The following is a 16880-nucleotide window of genomic DNA, read 5'->3' on the forward strand; positions in this document are numbered from 1 at the left end:
GTCGCTATGAGCACAGACGTGATAAGCGGTGCTCTGTGTGTCTGCGGAACATGGACCCTCCGTGCGCTTCCTTTGCGCCCCCTCCCCCTATAGGTCCGGAGGGCAGACACGCCGCGCTGCCAGACACATACAGCTCTTCTGCTTCCGCCACTGAGAGGCATAAAGTGCCGTCACGTGATGGAAGCGCAGTCAGGTCACATGGCCATGACGTCACTAGTCGGCAGGAACTAGCGGCTTCCGGGGCATTATGGGGACGGTGACGTATGTCGTAGTGTGTGATGTCAGCGCGCTCGTAGCGTAGCACGTCGCTTACCAGGAGGAGGAGGAGGGGTCTCGACATTTTTTTTCCTTCCTTCATTTCCTTTTTTTCCTTTTCTTTTCTTTCTCTTTTTTTTTTTTCTCCTTTTCTTCATTCGTTCATCTCTTCTCTCCGCCCATCCCTTGTTTTCTCCGCTCTTATTCTCTGTGATGCCCCCCAGCCCCCCGCGCGTGTCTCTGGCAGGCTCCCCTCCTCCTCACTCGTATAGCCGGGGCTGACCGGGCTGGAGGGAGGGCAGAGGCATCCATGTCATTCTACCACAGCTTCCCATCACACAGCTTTATCCATTACGTTTAGTTACCTGTGCGGAGCCGTGAGGGGAGCGCATCCTGAGGAGCAGGTAGGTGACCAGTGCGGGCACAGGACGGGGGTGCTAGACAGACTGGGGCTGCCAACCAGGTGGCTTCTCTCATGTCCCAAAAGCCTTCTGAGAAATGAGAGTTGGGATCTGATTGGCCACTGTTGTGTTGCAGGGGCAGCGGAGGTCCTTCCTTCTATGGGGTCCCTGTATTTAGAACTAAGCCCCAATATAAATCCTGTGTCAATGCTTGCATTAACCTCAGCCTCTCTATACTGGCGTCACATGGACGCCCCATCTTCAGGCTATGTACTGATGGCGGCACTACTGAATACCTGATCATTGCTGACACTTTCGCTGCCAAGGATGAACGTCCTATATCTGTAGGATGTATTTAGTGCATATAGCCTGAAAACCATTCTCATGGCGAGAACATGAGGGGTTTAAACCCAGGAGCTTCTTCAGTGTCCTGCAGATCCATGGCCACTGCTCCCTGTAGTGATTACATGGCAAACATCATTCATATGGTCGCTTATAGACCTCATCCGTGGCTCCTGCAGACACTGTCAACAGCAACTAGAGCTGGAAAGACCAGGGATTTATCTGACTTGAACTTGACATGAGATTCATGATGCGTGAACATCTGTCAGCACGATTCAGACATTTGCTACCTTTTTGCAGCCACCCTTGGATTAGTGATCCAAAACCCATAGTCCCCAGCTAGCAATTCAGATCGGAACACTAGTCCATGGCTAGTCCCCAGTGGCTTGTTCCCGCTAACGTGGACTCACAGGTCTTTCCCTGTATACACAGTTAGGAAAAGACCTGTCTGTGTGGAGGGGCGCAAAGAATCTGCCTTGGACTAGCGATCAGACAAATGATTCCCGACTGGCTTTTCCAAACATGTTTTCTCTGAAACACCGTGATTTAGAGAGAAAGATGCCGACCTGCAGTAAGCCAGCCACTGTCTGGAGCGTGCTGCCTGTAGCTCGGGCAGCATGAATCTGGTGAGATGTTCCCTTTAATGCATTTTGTCCTATTAACTACATCTTGTAAATACATTTTGGAAAACCCCCTTAAAGCCCAGTTGTCTTACAAGTGATTCCTATTATTGTAGGTACATTATTCATGGAGCAGTTTTACTTCCTAGTTCAGTGTGTTATAAGAGGGATGTGCAGGAGTCTTCAGGAACAGGCAGTCTCTTTCCCCATTTCCATCCTTTGGTGTCCTTGGGGGGGGTGGGGGGGGGGAGCACATAAGCTGTTCATGTTATCACTCTTCTTTTACCAGTTGGAGAACATATATTCCCTCTGATTATAATATTGAAAGAGCAGCTGATGTGAAGGACATCTCCAACCGGACCTTGGTGACTTAAATGTCTGCTGGCATCTGTACCGTTTTCTGGTGACGCTCTAGACTTGTAGATAGAAGTGGCACCAATGAACTCCACAAAACTGAACGTTTTCCTAAACATAAGGCTTTGCTGTAAAATTATATGAAGGCAACCAGGAGAATACTGGGTGACATGATATCGCAGTCATCTGCCTGCAGATGGGTGATATCACACTTGATAGTGACACTTTCCCTGATGAAGCTGTAAACGGCAGCTTTACGTGTGGGGTGTCTGTGTGCAGACTCTCCTCCTGGACTTATGGGTGATCTTAGTATTATCTTTATCCGCACAAAGAAGTGACATGATGCGGATTTGAAACCACAGAAAAACCGCACGGAAAATTCCGCAGTGTCTGCACTGCGGTTTTCATTTTTCATACTTTATAATTGTACTGCACAACGCAGCAAAATCTGCTGCGGATCCACAGGACCAAAACCGCTGCGGATCCGCAGCAGAATCCGCAGTGTGTGCTCACACCCTTAGGGTAGGTGCACACGTTAAGTATTTGTGGCATAAGTTTCTGCACCAAAACCTCTTTGCACAAAAAATGCTACGTACAATACGAATATTTTTGCCACTTTTTTTTTTGTTTCCCCATTTGAGTTTGTTAAAAATATTTCAAGAACACTGAAAGAATTGACCTGATCAAGATTGGAAGTTACTGCTTCAAATAAATCTGGAAGTAAAGAATAAGCAAATCTCATTCACTTTGCTGGGACAGAAACACTTTTTTTTTTCTAACAACACTAAGTGTGAACAAGCCCATAAAGCGGAGCCGTGTTTTTATGCTGCGTTCACGGTTGGCATCTGGCCACCACCAGAGCGGATGACAGCTGATTGGTGATGATGCCAGGTATAAGAACCCCACCAATGTGATGTTGATGAGCTATCGTAAGGATGTCACTTGTCCCTTTTTAGGGGTTTCTTCAGGTATTGGAGATCAGCCTAATTTTCCTGTATGGAGGATTTTATGTATGAGTACTGCATTGTGTCTGACATAACTAGGAAGAAACTGCTAGTCCACAGAGCTGCCTTTAGTGTTTTTTTTTTTCCAGAGAGCTTCTAAACTGCACTCAGGATATGTGTGTTTTCTCATTGCAGAGAACTGAGGCAGACTAACTAGTCCTGTCTGATAAACTTTCTGTATATCATAAAATCATATAAATGGATTCTTGTTGATAAATTAGTTGCATTTTAAAGCCCCCATCACACATAGCGATCTCGCTAGCGAGATCGCTGCTGAGTCACAAGGTTTGTTACGCAACAGCGATCTCACCAGCGAGATCGCTGTGTGTGACACTGATCAGCGACCGGCCCCCCTGCCGGGTATCGCTGATCGTCCTGGAATGGCCAGGACATTTTTTTGATCGCTGGTCTCCCGCTGGCCAGCATGCTTCGCTGCGTGTGACAGGCGGGAGACCAGCGATCAGCGAGCTGCCGCTGGTAACTAAGGTAAACATTGGGTTTCTAAGCGGCTCGCAGGTCTTAGGCTGTGTGCACACGCTGAGGATTTTGCTGCGGTTCCGCAGTGGTTTTGGCCGCTGCGGACCCGCAGCAGTTTTTGCTGCGGTGTACAGTACCATGATTCCCTATGGGAATGCAGATGGTGCGGAATTTTCAGCGCGAATTATCTGCGGTTTTCAATCCGCAGAAAGAATTGACATGTCAATTCTTTCTGCGGATTCTGCTGCGGTTTGCCATCTCCTCCATTGAGGAGATGAAAAACCGCAAGGCAAAACCGCAGAGCAATCCGCAGGTAAAACCGCAGGTATTTTGACCTGTGGCTTCACCTGCGGATTTTACAAAATCCGCGCGGATGAATCTGCACCTAATCCACAGCGTGTGCACACAGCCTAAGAAACCCGATGTGTACCTTAGTTACCAGCGCGCTGGTGCAGGGAGCCCCCCCCCCCCCCCGTGTCGCTGGTGCTGATCGCTGGTGAAGCTGCCTGTTTGGCAGCTTACCAGCGATCCTGACAAGGTGATATCGTTGTCGGGATCCCTGGTGCGTCGCTATGTGTGACGGGGTCCTTAGACCAGCGTTCCCCAACTCCAGTCCTCAAGGCCCACCAACAGATCATGTTTTCAGGATTTCCTTAGTATTCCTCAGGTGATAATTGCTTCACCTGTGCAATACAAAGGAAATCCTGAAAACATGACCTGTTGGTGGGTCTTGAGGACTGGAGTTGGGGAACCCTGCCTTAGATGCTTTTAGATTACACCAACTTGCGCTCAAACAGAAATTTGGCGCACACGGTTGATTTGTAGCCCTTTATGTCAAAATATTTTACTTTTCCATTTTGACCAAAACTCTTGAGAGGAAAATGGTTAAAAGCACTTTATAGATGTGGTGCAAGACTTGTATGTACGTTTTTTTTAACCAAAATTCAGACCTATTTTAAGTGTAACCGTTATTTTACTTTTTATTTAGTAAATTAAAGGGGTTGTCCACTACTAGGTCAACCCCTTCTTGATCTAAATGTCTGATGCTGATGAAATCAGAAAGCTTATACTTGCCTCCCATGCTGATGCTATTCCGGCGGTGTCAGCACTCGCGGTCCTGACACTTTCGTCAGGTTCTTATGACACGTGAGTCCAGCCCGCCTTTATATGAATTGGACATGAAGAGGAAGTGAGAGATAATAATCTTTATTTTTTTATGTAGCGCCAACATATTCATATTCCGCATCGCTTTACAGTTTGCACACATTATCATCGCTGTTCCCGATGGGGCACACAATCTAAATTCCCTATCAGTATGTCTTTGGAGTGTGGGAGGAAACCAGAGAACCCGGAGGAAACCCATGCAAACACGGGGAGAACATACAAACTCCTTGCAGATGTTGTCCTTGGTGGGATTTGAACCCAGGACTCCAGCGCTGCAAGGCTGCGGTGCTAACCACTGAGCCACCGTGCAGCTGCAACGCTAATTGGGCACCAGGCTCACGAGTCAGAACAACCGTGCGAGGGCCCCGGGACTGTGAGTGCCGACACCACTGGAACGGCGTCAGCACAGGTAGTGAGTATAAACTTTTTTTATTCGGTCGTCCATGACAGCACCACCTGAGAGAGGGATCCGCCCTTCCTAGGAACAGGAAAACCTACAAATACAAAAAGGGCGGCACCTCTCCCACGCATCAGTTAGTTTCCTGTTCCTAACAAGGACAGAACTCCCTACAGATCGTCCATCATGGATAACTGAATTCCCAGGCCAGCGGACCGACTCAGGTAGCGGGGGGTTCTCCTACCTCGGTCTCGCTGGGGGCCCTGGATGCGCCACGGTGGGTCCGGGTAGGATTTCCACGGCAGTGGTAAGAGCAGGCGGAGACAGGGTCCGGTGGGCGCCTTCTCCATGGGGCCGGTGAGATAAGCGGTGTCCCCCTGTGTCTCCTTCCCCCGGGGGTGCGGTCCGTTCGGGCGGGCGCCGCCGGCGGTGTCCCACAAAGGGAGCGGCGGTTCCGAGCCGGCGGCGCAGTGCTAGCCCCTTGCCGCGTGTCCCCGCGGCCTCTGTCGCGCGGCGGAAGTGACGCGGCGGAGGAGGCGGGGCCTAGCGCCGAAACCGGAAGTCGGATGCCGGTCGACTTCCGGTTGTTGTGGACACGCGCCGATGCGCGCCCGCCGCCTGAGGGGGCCGGGCAGGCCTGAAGGGGAGGATCGCGAGGAGCGGTCCAATGGGGGGCCCGAACACCGGACAGAGTTCCTGCTGATCCGGAGGGGAAGCCTTCTTAAGACAGAAGGCATTGCTGCTGAGGTGCTTCTGGAGGCCCAGCGATGGACACAACAGAAGCCCCCATGGACCCACAAGAGGTGCAGCCCGTGGCAAAGCACCCCAGTGACCAGCCTAAGAGGCGGAAGGAGGGACGTTCGAGTGGACAGAGCCACAGTAGTTCCTCTAGGCCAAAGGATCCTCCTGCAGCCCCCCATGATCCGGTACCTGTCCTCATCTGCAAGGGTAAGAGGTCTGCGAGAATGCACCCTGATGCAGTGTCCCCTTATGTTTTTTGATTCTCAGTGGAAGAAGGCCACAGGGAAGCAGAAGCACAAGGAATGTGCCCTCTGTAGTTGCCCCTTACCAGATGGCCACCCTAAGAGATTGTGTCAGTGTTGCGTGAGACAGACGGTAGGGACGGAGATGAGGGGTAGAACGTGAGTGTAGTATCAGACTCTTACACTCGTCCCTATTTATGCAGGTAGCGGAAGAAGCTCCAAGCTTCGCTACAGACCTGAGGCAATTAATCAGGACTGAAATAAAAGCCCTATCAAAAGAAGATTCTTCTAAAAGAAGACGGGCTAGTGTTTCAGGCTCAGAATCTTCAGTCGGCCCTAGGAGGGAAGATATCTCCTTAGAGTCCTCGGCCTCCTCTCCTTCTTCCGAAGAGGATTCCAGCCGGTTCTGTTTTCCCTTGGACCAAATGGATAAATTAATTAAAACCATAAGGTCAACCATGGGGGTAGAAGAAAAAAAGACAGAACTGTCTGCTCAGGACATTATGTTCGGGGGTCTAGACCCCAGAAACCAAAGGACTTTTCCATTAAACGAAAGAGTCCAGAGCCTGATAGACAGGGAGTGGAAAAAAACGGAAAAAAGGGGTTCTATGCCGCCTGCTTTCAAGCGAAGATACCCCTTTGAGGACCCAATAGTAAGTCGATGGGATAAGGCCCCCAAGCTGGATGCAGCGGTACCTAAGGCCTCCAAAAAGTCATCTATACCCTTCGACGATATGGCCTCCCTTAAAGACCCCCTAGATAAAAAGGCAGATTCCTTTTTAAAGGGCACATGGGAGATGTCAGCAGGCGCCCTAAGGCCAGCAATAGCAGCCACGTGCGCAGCCAGATCCATGATGGTTTGGCTGGATCAATTGGACTCCCAGCTAAAGGATGGAACCTCGCGAGCTTCCATCCGTAAGTCTCTTCCAATTATCCAGAATGCTGCTGCCTTTCTGGCAGATGCCTCGGCAGACTCAGTAAGAATGGCGGCCAGGTCTGCACGTTTGTCTAATTCGGCCCGAAGAGCCCTCTGGTTAAAATGCTGGCCTGGAGATATCCAAGCCAGGTCCCGTCTCTGTTCTATCCCCTGTGAGGGTGAATACTTGTTCGGCCCCGTCCTAGACGAACTGTTAGAGAAAGCCGGGGATGAGAAAAAGAAATTTCCGAGTCTGCCGATTACATCCTGGAGACGTCCCTTTTCTAGGAAAGGGTATTCCCGCAGGAGGCAGGCCAGAGATCAGAACAGATGGGACAACAAGAAAACCAGAGGTACGGGCTTCATGTTCGGAGGAGGGGGGCGCCAAGAAGGTCCATCACGGGATAATAAGAAGCCGCCCCAATGACTAGTGGCTCCGGTAGGAGGAAGATTATCTGCCTTCTACCTGGCCTGGGCCAGAATCTCAAATAGCAGCTGGATACTGGGGGTGATAGCTACAGGACTGCACCTAGAGTTCTCCTGCGTTCCCCAAGATCGGTTCAGGGTAACTCCGCTCAAATCTTCCCCGCTAGAACAAGCTGCCCTGGAGACCGAGGTCCTCGAGCTACTGGACAAAAAAGTCCTGACGAGAGTTCCAGAGGAAGAGAGGGGGAAAGGCTTCTATTCCCCCCTGTTCTTGGTCCGTAAACTGGACGACTCATTTAGGGCTATATTTAACCTCAAAGCCCTCAATAAATTCCTGGTCGTACGTCCGTTTAAAATGGAAACAATTAACACCGCAATAAAAATGCTGTTTCAAAACTGCTTCATGGTGGTCCTAGATCTGAAAGACGCTTACTACCATATACCCATATGTCTAGCACACCAACCTTTCCTTAGACTGGCGGTTCAGTTGGAGGGGTCAATCCAGCACTTCCAGTACGCGGCCTTACCCTTCGGGGTGGCAGTTGCGCCCCGAGTATTCACCAAAGTGATGGCAGAGGTGATGGCCCATCTGCGCGAGCTAAACATTCTAGTCGTTCCCTATCTAGATGACCTCCTTATAATAGGCAGTTCAGCCGAGCAGTGTTTAGAACAATTACAGAAAACAACGGCGGCTCTAGAGCGGTTGGGATGGCTACTTAATATCAAAAAATCCCGTTTGCAGCCATTAAAAATTCAACAATTTTTAGGCCTAACCCTAGATTCTAAAAAGCAGGAATGCCGTCTGCCCCCAGAGAAGCTGCTGCACCTGCATGGCCGGGTCCTGAACGCTTCCAACAACCCCTCCATGTCCCTCAGGAAAGCCATGTCCCTGTTGGGTTCCCTCTCGTCCTGCATTCCCACGGTCCAGTGGGCCCAAGTTCATACGAGAACTCTACAGGGCGAAGTTTTATGGTATCAGAGGATTCTTGGGGGTAACTTAGAAGGTCGACTGACCTTATCCAGAAACACAATAGAGTCCCTGGAGTGGTGGCTAGAAAGAAATAACTTGTCTAGAGGGGTCCCTTGGGAGTATAACATTACTCGCGTTGTCACCACGGATGCAAGTCCTTCCGGTTGGGGGGCGCATATGGAGGAAATTCTGGTCCAGGGCCTATGGGAATGGGATCAGATACAAATGTCTTCTAATTTGAAAGAATTGACAGCGGTAGTACACGCAGCTAAAGAGCTCCTTATGTATCTACAGGGCCATCACGTACGAGTTCTCTCGGACAATCAAGTGGCAGTGGCCTATATCAACCACCAAGGCGGAACTCGATCCAAAACTCTGATGAATGTGGCAGGACAGTTGTTTCAGCTAGCAGAGCGGCATTTTTTATCTCTCACGGCTCTTCACATAAGAGGAAAAGAGAACGTCGCGGCAGATTTCCTAAGCCGCAATCTGTTAAAACAAGGAGAGTGGGCCTTAAACACCTCCATTTTCGTTCAGATCGTGCAGAGATGGGGTCAACCAGAGGTGGATCTATTCGCCACCAAGGAGAACTCGAAAACGAGACAGTTTTGCTCCCTAAATCCCAGGGAGACTCCTCTGGCAGTAGATGCGCTACTGATAAAATGGGACTTCAGGCTAGCCTACGCCTTTCCTCCCCTATCTCTACTTCCTCTGGTGTTGAGGAAGATCAGGAAGGACAGGGCAAGGGTCATAGTCATCGCCCCGTTCTGGCCCAGAAGAGCATGGTTCTCGAACCTCAGGATCATGTCGGTAGACGATCCTTGGGTTCTCCCGGACATCCCGGACCTTCTGTCCCAGGGCCCGGTCTTCCACCCTCAGGTGGCTGGCCTACATCTCACGGCGTGGAATTTGAGCGGTCACTGCTAAAAAGTAAAGGCTTCTCCCCAGACCTAATTGACACTCTACTAAAAAGTAGGAAAGTGGTGACAACTAAGATTTACGTCAGAATTTGGAAAAGATTCCTCCAAAGCTCAAATATAAATACTGATGATTCCGTCCCTATAGGCCAGATCTTGGAATTTTTACAAAAAGGGCTGGACCTGGGTCTCTCCACCAGTACCCTTAAAGTACAGGTATCCGCCTTAGGGGCCCTCTTTAGCTGCAACATCGCGGCTAATTACTGGGTCAATAGGTTTATCAAAGCAGCGAGTAGATCCAGACCAATAGTAAAGAATAGACTCACGCCATGGGATTTGAACCTAGTCCTCACAGCTATGACAGAAGCGCCATTTGAACCCATCTCGTCAGCCTCTATTAGGAGCCTGTCCCTCAAGATAGCTTTCCTGATAGCCATAACGTCAGCCCGTAGGGTAGGCGACATTCAGGCATTGTCTAGGCGCCCACCTTTTCTTCAGGTAAAAGAGGATAGGGTAATACTTAGACCTAACCCAGCGTATTTACCAAAAGTAGCCTCCAGCTTTCATAGGTCGCAGGAAATAGTCCTCCCATCCTTCCTCCCTAAACCAATTAATGAGAAAGAGGAGAAGCTACACACTTTAGATGTTAGGAGATGCCTCTTAGAGTATCTAGCGGCTACCGATCCCTGGAAGAAGGACAATGCCCTCTTTGTCTCCTACCAAGGCCCTAGGAAAGGTCTTAGGGTGTCCAAAAGTACACTAGCCAGATGGATTAGAGAAGCAATCTCGTTAGCTTATACCTCAAAAGGTAGAGTAGCTCCGGAGAAATTGAAGGCGCATTCCACCAGAGCCGTGGCGACCTCGTGGGCCGAGAGATCGGAAGTCTCCATCGACCAGATTTGTAAGGCGGCCACTTGGTCCTCTCCGAGCACTTTTTATAGTCATTATAGGCTAGACTTGGGTGCTTCTGCAGACCTCTCCTTCGGTATCAGGGTTCTGCAGGCTGTAGTCCCCCCCCCCCCCCCCCCCCCTAAAGTAGTGATTACTCTCTGTAATTCTCTCAGGTGGTGCTGTCATGGACGACCGAATAAAGTCTTAGTTACTCACCGGTTAACGGTATTTTTCGGAGTCCATGACAGCACCCATAGATTCCCTTCCCTTAGTTAATTTGGGTGTGCACGTCTTCCCTTTGTACATATCCACGGGTGATAAAAATTTAAGTATTAATATTGTTGTACATATAATCATGCATTAACCTTGGAGGTCCTCTTTTATGCTCTGTAATCCAACTGATGCGTGGGAGAGGTGCCGCCCTTTTTGTATCTGTAGGTTTTCCTGTTCCTAGGAAGGGCGGATCCCTCTCTCAGGTGGTGCTGTCATGGACTCCGAAAAATACCGTTAACCGGTGAGTAACTAAGACTTTAAGACTTTTGTATTTTATTGAGTTCAAGCATGGAGTATGAGAAGGGGTTGTCCTAGTAGTGGACAACTTCTTTAATAGTATACATGGAAATAAGACACTTTACAAACTCTCATCAGAGAGATCTGCTACTTTTTTCTCCAAGGCTGATCAGTCATTTTCAAAATTCTCAATTCCTGAGTAAAATCTGTATTCAATGAAGACAGATTGTTTTATTACATCTTAACAGTAGCAACTGTCTTCTCCTATGTAAAGGGAAGGAGGTGAGGTGTTAGAGGCAGAGCTCTCCCTCTGGTTCTTAATAGAATCTTATCAGTATCACCTGCCATCTCCTATCTCAGTAATGTAACAATCCGTCTTCACTGAATACAGATTTTACCCAGGAATTGAGCATCTTGAGAATGACTGATCAGTGCTGGTGGAGAAAGAAGCAGATTTCTCTGAGATAAATCACAGATTTGCTTATTTTAAGGAGTACTATTGACTTATGAAATAAACATTAAAAATGATGGTTACCTTAGTTTGGAAGTCTCCCCCATTGGATTGCCTTGAATTCTTCAGTTTCAAGATGTTTGAAATTTCTCTCAACATGAGCTGCCGTTAAAAATTGTGCATATTTTCACACTCTAGTTGAAGTTTAAAGGGGTTATCCAAGACTTGAGTTATTTTTGGCTATGGTGATAAGAATTTTCAGGTAGGTGGTTGCTAATTACCTGCTTGTTCAACCCTGTGACTATTTGCTAACTTATGGCTCCTGCCGGTGATTCTCCTGCTTCCGGTGATGTTGCGCTGATGGAGCTCTCTTCTGCTCTGCTTTGTAGATGGGACATCACTGCCAATGTCCTCCTGATTGACACTTGCTTCCCGCTGCCAAGCCAAGGGGGAGCTGGCTGTCAATCAGCATGTCGTCGATAGTGACATCGACAGAGCAGACCGAAGAGCTGTTCTATTGATTTGAATCTGGAGAATCCTTGTCTGAGCTAGAAGGGATCATCATAGGGCAGAACAGTAGCAACTACCTGTCTGTATGTTCTTATCCCCATAAAAAGAAAAACAAAGTCCCAGATAACCCTTTTAAGTTTTAGAAAATGTACAGTTTCTTTTATTCTGTGGTAATTGCAACAGTGTTAAATAAGTGAGAGCACAGAACTCATCGTAGGTTATTTATCCTTTTACTGCTCTGAACATTCCAGATGGAGCAGAAGTAATGGCACAGGTAAATGGCAGGTAGTATACATTTGTAGTTAATGTGCTAGTGTAGATTGTGGAGACGCACTGGATTCTGGAGCAGAGCTCATTATTCTGTAGAAATTGACATTGCATGTGATTTGTAGCACTGTGCAAGTTTCTCTTCATACATTGCTCTCCTCCCTGACAGACGAAGAAGATTATCCACTTTGCTGGGTTGAATGAAGTCGTCTCTACGTAGCGTTGCTTGGATTCTCCAGTAGACTTCTTTAGATTCTGTTTTTGTAAGTATGTACAAAATATGTATCTACATTAATTCTGTTATTTTGTATGCTTTGTTCTTGATGCGTAATATGACAGTAGCTCATGGTCTATCTTGCATTCCATGTAAGTATCAAGTTCATCAGTACAGTGGACATAGCTGAAACCTGCAAGTTAGGCGAAGTTCACACATGGCCTAAGGAGTACAGTGGATACGGAAAGTATTCAGACCCCTTTAAATTTTTCACTTTGTTTCATTGCAGCCATTTGGTAAATTCAAAAAAGTTCATTTTTTTTTCTCATTAATGTACACTCTGCACCCCATCTTGACTGAAAAAAAAAAAAACGAAATGTAGAAATTTTTGTAAATTTATTAAAGAAAAATTGAAATATCACATGGTCATAAGTATTCAGACCCTTTGCTCAGACACTCATATTTAAGTCACATGCTGTCCATTTCCTTGTGAGCCTCCTTGAGATGGTTCTACTCCTTCACTGAAGTCCAGCTGTGTTTAATTAAACTGATAGGACTTGATTTGTAAGGGTATGTGCACACGGTGCGGATTCTGCTGCGGTTCCGCAGCGTTTCTGCAGCTGCGGGTCCGCAGCAGATTCTGCTGCGTTGTACAGTACCTTTATTTCCTATGGAAATTAAAAAACGCTGTGCACATGCTGCGGATTTTTCCCACGCGGTTTACAATCCGCAGCATGTCAATTATTTGGTGCAGAAACGCTGCAGTTTTACACCTCATCCATTATGAGGTGTAAAACCGCAAGGCTAAACCGCAGGACTTTTGTCCTGCGGATTTACCTGCAGTTTTCTCTCCAAAATCCGCACACCAAAAAAACTGCGTGTGCACATACCCTAAAGGCACACACCTGAATCATAGAATCATAGAGTTGGAAGGGACCTCCTGGGCCATCTGGTCCAACCCCCTGCTCAAAGCAGGACTCACTAAATCATCCCAGACAGATGTCTGTCCAACCTCTGTTTGAAGACTTCTATTGAATGAGAACGCACCACCTCTCGTGGCAGCTTGTTCCACTCATTGATCACTCAAACTGTCAAAAAGTTTTTTCTAATATCTAATCTGTGTCTCCTCCCATTCAATTTCATCCCATTGCTTCTAGTCTTTCCTTGTGCAAATGAGAATAAAGGTGATCCTTCTACAATGTGACAGCCCTTGAGATATTTGTAGGCAGCTATTAAGTCTCCTCCCAGTCTTCTTTTTTGCAAGCTAGACATTCCTAAATCCTGCAACCTTTCCTCATAAGACAGGGTTTGCAGACCGGTCACCATTCTGGTCGCTCTTTTCTGAACTTGCTCCAGTTTGTTGATGTCTTTTTTTTAAATTTGGCGCCCAAAACTGGACACAGTATTCCAAATGAGGTCTGACCAAAGGAGTAGAGGGCAATAATGACTTCACGTGATCTAGACTGTATGCTTCTGTTAATACATCCTAGAATTGCATTTGCCTTTTTTGCTGATGCATCACATTGTTGACTCATATTCAGTCTGTGATCAGTTAGTATACCCAAGACTTTTTCACATGTGCTGTTGCTTAGCCCTATTCCTCCCATTTTGTATATACTTTTTAAATTTTTATTCCCAAGATGTAGTACTTTGCATTTTTCCCTGTTAAAAACCATTCTGTTAGTGGCTGCCCACTGCTCCAGTTTATTTATATCTTTTTGAATCCTCTCTCTCTCTTCTCTAGTATTAGCTATCACTCTTAGCTTTGTGTCATCAGCAAATTTAATCAATTTACCCTCAATTCCTTCATCTAAATCGTTGATAAAGATGTTGAACAATACAGGGCCCAGGACAGAGCCCTGTGGTACCCCATTTGAGACATTCTTCCAACTGGATGTGCAGACATTTACGACCACTCTTTGGGTCCGATCACTAAGCCAGTTATGAATCCACCTAACAGTTGCCTTGTCCATTCCATACTTAGCCATTTTTTCAATAAGGATTGTGTGAGATGCTTTGCCGAAGTCAAGATAAACTATATCTACAGCATTTCCCTGATCCACCCAATCAGTGATTCTGTCATAGAAGGAAATTAAGTTAGTCTGACATGACTTATTAGTTACAAACCCATGCTGTCTCTGTTTAATCTCTTCATTCTTGTCCAGGTACTTACATACATGTTATTTAATAATTTGTTCAAAGATCTTTCCTGGTATAGAAGTCAAACTCACCGGCCTGTAGTTCCCTTGGTCCACCTTCTTCCCCTTTTTGAAGATAGGAACAACATTTGCTCTTCTCCTGTCTTCTGGGACTTCTCCTGTTATCCAAGAATTTTCAAAGATTATGGAGAGGGGTTCAAAAATGTCTTCATTTCTTCTGCTATCTCCTTCAGAACTCTGGGATGTAATTCATCTGGACCTGGAGACTTGAATTCATTTAGGTTAGCTAAGTGTTTCCTCACTAACTTTCTGTTTATAGATATCCTGGATTCTTCTATTTCCTTAATAGGACAGTGAAGAACCGTTGATGTTACATTTCCTTTCTGAGAGAAAACAGATGCAAAATAGGAATTTAAAAGTTTGGCCTTCTCAACATCCTGTCTTACCATTTCATCATTTTCATCCTGTAAAAATCCTATAGCATCTTTGACTTTTCTTTTACTTTTGACATGTCCCCAAAATCCTTTATTATTGCTTTTGACATCTCTTGCAAGCCTCAATTGATTGTCAGCTTCAGATAATCTGATTCGTGCCCTGCAGGTTCTGCAGACAGCATTATATTCTTCTTTAGATATGCCACCCTCTTTCCATTTTATAAACATGTTTCTTCCTTTTTAGCATGTGCTTAAGTTCTGTGTTCATCCATCCTGGTTTCCTTAAACACTTTCTATTCTTCCCTCTTTTCGGAATTGTTAACGATTTTGCTTTGAGAATTTCATTTTTCAAGATTTCCCATCCTTCCTGAACATTTTTGTCCTTAAGGATATCCAGCCATTGAATCCCTCCAATTCTATTTCGGAATCCCTTAAAATCTGCCTTTCTGAAATCTAACCTTGACGTCTGAGTCTTCACAGGTCTTCCTCCTCTAGTTACCCAAAATTCTAAAATGGCATCGTCGCTTCCTCCCAGGGTCCCAGCCACTTTTACTTCCTCAACCATTTCCTCCCTGTTTATAAGGATTAGATCCAAGGTAGCAGATCCCCTTGTTTTCTCCCCTACCTTTTGGAAGATAAAGTTGTCAGCAAGAGAGGATAAGTATTTCCTTGACCTGTTAGTTTTGCCTGAGAGAGATTCCCAACAAATGTCTGGATAGTTGAAATCTCCCATGACAACTATGTCATATTTTTTGGAAAACTTGGCCATTTGATGCATAAAGAGTTCATCCATATCTTCAGCTTGCACAGGCGGCCTGTAGTAAATGCCTACAATGGTGTCCTTTCCATTGTTCTGTCCTTGTATTCTTATCCAAACAGTTTCCACAGAACTCCCAGTCTCTGAAGCTTCAATCTCTGTGCAGATATACGCGTTTCTAACATACAATGCGACACCTCCTCCTCGTTTATCAAGTCTATTTCTAGCAAATAAGTTGTATCCTTCTATCCTTGTATTCCAATCATGTGTATTGTCCCACCAAGTTTCTGTGATACCAATGACATCATATTTCTTTTCCTGCGTTAGTGGTTCCAATTCTCCTTGTTTGTTGCCCATGTTTGTGATTGGTTTCGCTTTCTCCAATATTTTTATTATTTAGATTTCTTTTGTCTTTGTTCTTCCTTTCCACTTCTAATAGCAGAGTTCTCAATAGCATTTGTCAGGTGTATGGCTTTTTCTGGCCTTTTGCTTCCCTTCCCACATTGTTCTAGTTTAAAGCTCTCCTGATGAGTGTAGCAAGGCGACTTCCATATACATGTTTTCCAGTCTTCGTAAGGTGCACCCCAACTCTAGCAAGTAGTCCATCGTATAGGTAATTCACTCCGTGATCCAGAAATCCAAATCCTTGCTGACGGCACCATTGACGTAGCCAGTTTTTCACCTGCAGAATCTTATCTATAAGATCCTGTCTATAAAAGACCTCACAGCTCACAGTGCATGTCAGACCAAATGAGAATCATGAGGTCAAAGGAACTGTCCAAGGAGCTCGGAGACAGAATTGTGGCAAGATACAGATCTGGCCAAGGTTACAAAAGAATTTCTGCAGTACTCAAGGTTCCTAAGAGCACAGTGGCCTCCATAATCCTTAAATGGAAGAGGTTTGGGACCATCAGAAGTCTTCCTAGACCTGGCCGTCCAGCCAAACTGAGCAATCGTGGGAGAAGAGCCTTGGTGAGAGAGGTAAAGAACTCCAATATCACTGTGGCTGAGCTCCACAGATCCAGTAGGGAGATGGGAGAAAGTTTCACAAAGTTCATTATCACTGCAGTCCTCCACCAGTTGGGCCTTTATGGCAGAGTGGCCCAACAGAAGCCTCTCCTCAATGCCAGACATATGAGAGCCTGCATGTAGTTTGCTTAAGAACATATGAAGGACTCCCAGACTGTGAGAAATAAGATTCTCTGGTAGAACTGCTCATCACCTGCCAAATACAATCCCAACAGTGAAACATGGAGGTGGCAGCATCATGCTATTGAGGTGTATTTCAGCTGCAGGGCCAGGACGACTGGGTGCAATTGAAGGAAACATGAATGGGGCGAACTACATAGAGATCTTGATGAAAACCTCTTCCAGAATGCTCTGGACCCCAGACTTGGCTGAAAGTTCTCCTTCCAACAAGACAATAACCCAAAACACAACTAAAATAACAAAGGAGTGGCT

General features: G+C 46.5%; 1 protein-coding gene across 8 annotated transcripts in view; it reads left to right on the forward strand.

Annotated features, from left to right (window-relative positions):
- Positions 1 to 302: 302 nt before the first annotated feature.
- R3HDM2 (R3H domain containing 2) overlaps positions 303 to 16880 on the forward strand; it is a 189193-nt gene continuing 172615 nt past the window's right edge. For 5 of the 8 annotated variants that reach the window (XM_073576831.1, XM_073576830.1, XM_073576832.1 and 2 more), the window contains exons 1-2: positions 304 to 659; positions 12025 to 12118. The gene's annotated coding sequence lies outside the window, so the exon portion shown is untranslated. Of the gene's footprint in view, positions 660 to 12024; positions 12119 to 16880 lie in introns of all 8 variants that reach the window. The other 3 variants (XM_073576836.1, XM_073576838.1, XM_073576833.1) reach the window with 2 other exon arrangements.

This window comes from Dendrobates tinctorius, unplaced genomic scaffold (assembly GCF_039654945.1).
Source record: "Dendrobates tinctorius isolate UK_male_01 unplaced genomic scaffold, ASM3965494v1 ptg000051l, whole genome shotgun sequence".
In the NCBI taxonomy this organism is placed as follows: Eukaryota; Metazoa; Chordata; class Amphibia; order Anura; family Dendrobatidae; genus Dendrobates; species Dendrobates tinctorius.